Raw genomic sequence first — 3,743 nt, forward strand, 5'->3', positions numbered from 1 at the left:
AAAATAAAAATGGAGGAAAATCTTTCAAATTCATTCTATGAAATCAGCATCATTCTAATACCAAAACCAGGTAAAGATAAAACCTAAAAAGAAAATTATAGACCCATATCCTTAATGAACATTGATGCAAAAATTCCACATACAGAAACACATCTAAAAAATCATCCACCATGATCAAGTCGGCTTTATCCCAGAGATGCAGGGATGGTTCAACATACGTAAGTCAATAAACATCATAAATCACATAAATGGACTCAAATACAAGAACCACAAGGTCATCTCAGTAGATGCAGATAAGGCCTTTGGAAAAAATTCAACATACATTTATGTTCAAAGTCCTAGAGGGAATTGGACTGCAGGAAACATCCCTTAACATATTTAAATCCATATACAACAAATCCACAGACAACATCATTCTAAATGGAGAAAAACTGGAAGCATTCTCATCAAAATCAGGAACCAGACAAGGATGTCCACTACCTCCACTCCTTTTCAACACAGTGCTTGAAAATCTTGCTAGAGCAATAAGACAGGAGAAGGAAATTAAAGGAATACTAATTGGAAAAGCCAAAGAGATGTGAAAAATTCCACCAGAAAACTCCTAGAAATTATTAACACATTCAGTAAATTGGCAGGTTACAAAATTAATCTACAAAAGTCTGTAGCCTTTCTATATACCAATAATGAACAATCAGAGAAAGAATACATGGAAACACTCCCTTTCACAATGGAGGCAAAAAAAATCAAATATCTTGGAATAAACCTGAACAAAGACATTAAAGACTTCCAAAATGAAAATTTTAAATCTTTAAAGGTAGAGGAAGACATCAGAAGATGGAAGGTCCTCCATGCTCGTGGATTGAAAGAAATAATATTGTGAAAATGACCATCCTACGAAAAGCCGTTTATAGAGTCAATGCAATGCCAATCAAAATCCCCACGACATTCTTCACAGATTTGGAAAAGTGGAAAAAAAATCATAAGATTCATATGGAAGCACAGGAGACCTCGGATAGCCAAAGCAACCCTGAGCATTAAGAGCAATGCTGGGGCGGTGGTGGGGTGGGGGTTACTATGCCAGACTTTAAACTCTGTTACAGAGATACAGTCATAAAAACAAAATGGTACTGGCACAAAAATATACCCATACATTAATGGAACAAAATTGAAGGGCCAAATATGAGTACATGCAACTTCAGCCACCTAATATTTGACAAAGGGGGCAAGAACATTCACTGGAGGAAAGATCATGTTCAGCAAATGGTGCTGGCAAATCTGGATCTCCACCTGTAGAAGAATGAAACTGAACCCCTATCTTTCAACTTGCACAAAAGTCAACTCCAAAAGGATCAAATATCTCAATGTGAAGCCTCAAACTCTGAAACTTTTAGAAGAAAACTTTGGCAATAACCTAAAAGTTATAGGTGTAGCAAAGGATTTTGTAAACTGGATATCAATTGCTCAGGAAACAAAGTTAGGAATCAACAAATGGGACCTGATTAAACTAAAAAGGTTCTGTACATCAAAAGCAGCAACCAAGGAAGTGAAGAGAAAACCCACAGAATGGGAGAAAATCTTCACCAGCAACTCATCTGACAGAGGTTTAATGTCCAGAATATATAAGGAACTCAAAAAACAGAGAATCAAGACAAGAAGCAGCCCAATTAAAAGATTGGCTAAGGGGTTGAACATAGAGTTCTCAAAAGAAGAAGTAAAGATGGCTATGAAGCATCTTAAAAGATGTTCATCCTATTGCAGAGACACTTGTACATCCAGGTTTGTTGCTGCTCTTTTCACAATAGCTAAGAGATGGAAGCAACCTAAATGTCCCTCAGCTGACAAGTGGATAATGAAAATGTGGTTCATTTATGCGATGGAGTTTTACTCAACAGTAATGAAAGATGAAATCATGAAATTTGCAGGTAAATGGATATGGAACTAGAAACTGTTATACTAAGTGAAGTAACACAGACTCAGGAAAAAAAAAAAAAGATGTATGTTCTCCCTCATATGTGGATACTTGTACCAAATCCTTGTAAGCAATTATGTGTCCAGACATAACTACGGGAACCAGGAAAATGGAAAGGAACCAGGGAGGTAAAGGAAAAGAAAGAACCTGAGAGAGAAGAACAGTAGGAAACAGGTGTCGATAAGGGAGATAAAGTTAAAATGGGGTTATTTTATGCACTGCACAGTATCTGCACTCAGCAGCTCCCTGCTGAGTGTGTTCAAAGAGCAGTGCGACAGAAATTTGCCATCTGGCATCACTGGTTTTCTTGGCTTTGGTGCCTATTAAATCTGGTATTTTTATTGATACAGCTGCATATTTTATAAAAGGGTTATTTTAATGAAAGGTGTGAGGGAGGGTTATGCAAGGAACCTTGGAGATAAAGAGAAAGAAGGAGCTCAAGAGAGGTGGGACCATAGGAGAAGGATATTATTAAGGGATAAATGGGAAAAATGGGGGCACCTTAAATGGGGAAACCATGGTGGAAGAGTTAGATAATGCAAGAGATAAATAATGCATAGCTAGTTTTAAAAAAAACAGAAGTAATCATGTTAATTGAACAACCTAGTGACAAATTACACAAACAACTAGCTCAAGGAATATAATACATGTCCAGGCAAGGTTTATCTGAGAAATTTTGGTCTGTACCCAAGATTTATCTACATAGCACATGGTAATTAAAAGTACCAGAATGGTGGAACTTACCTTCTTGGATATCTAACAGCCATATTTTGAGGCATATACTAATTTTTCCAGAGGGACATAAAAGACAGCTTTTGCTCCTTGCCATCCCTGGTCAACTATGTTCTAGGGGACTATGAGCATCTCGATCAAAATATCCTGTAACTGTGGTGTCACCTGTCCTCTTGATTAAGGAGGCCATGGAGACCCCAGGAAATGGACTTGAACCAGTGTCCAGTCCACAAAGAGGAGGGTCAACACAGAGGAAACATTTTCTCCATTCTTCCAAGTGAAGCCAGCCACAGTCGTGCAGGACCTTTGACTTATCTTCATACAGATGAAACTGGTAAAAGAAAGGATCCAGGGGCTCCTCCTAAGGCCGTGTGACCCCTGAGGATAAGATCCTCAAATGACCTTAAGAGTAAAAATAAATTGGTTTATCTGGGCCAACTATATGGTCTTAAATATGCAAAAAGAAAGTATAACCAAGGATTAAAAGGATCACTATAATTCTTTAAGGGTCCAGGTGCATAGCTAAAAGCTACATAACAAGAAACAATGCAGACAGGAGATACCATCCTTTGAATTGTTGGCCAGGGTGGCCCAAGAGACTCCCAGACAGTAACCCAGCATAGAACTGGGAAAATGAAGAGCAGACTAAAGGAATATTGGCAACTGATTGCTACTAAATGAGGTAGAGCTGATCTTCCTAAAACAAGGAACTTTAGGTAGGCTGACTAGATTCTGTGGATGGACAAGCACTGAGGAATGGATGGGCAGGCAGACAACACAGTGCACAGTAACAAAGATTACAGAGTATATGGTCTCTAGTGGGGTGGGGGGAGACTACGGGAGGATGTCATTTGGGATGTGGATATATAGATGAATAAGATTATTTGGGATGTTCTGTATGGAATCACACAAAAAATCAACAAATTAAAAAATAGTGAGTTATATTTGAGGAAGAAGCATAAAAATTTACTCCATGTTAATTAGTAGAGGTGAAATACATTACTATTGAAATCTACCAAATGATTTTGTATCAATGCTCAGG

At 37.9% G+C, this 3,743-nt stretch overlaps 1 non-coding gene across 1 annotated transcript; it reads left to right on the plus strand.

The window, feature by feature from the left end:
- Nucleotides 1-2,183: 2,183 nt before the first annotated feature.
- LOC115069731 lies at nucleotides 2,184-2,321 on the plus strand. Its single transcript, XR_003848966.1, has one exon. It is a non-coding gene; the product is annotated as a small nucleolar RNA SNORA8 (small nucleolar RNA).
- The last annotated feature ends 1,422 nt before the right edge of the window (nucleotides 2,322-3,743 follow it).

This window comes from Nannospalax galili, unplaced genomic scaffold, assembly GCF_000622305.1.
Source record: "Nannospalax galili isolate Female #2095 unplaced genomic scaffold, S.galili_v1.0 scaffold3254, whole genome shotgun sequence".
NCBI lineage: Eukaryota > Metazoa > Chordata > Mammalia > Rodentia > Spalacidae > Nannospalax > Nannospalax galili.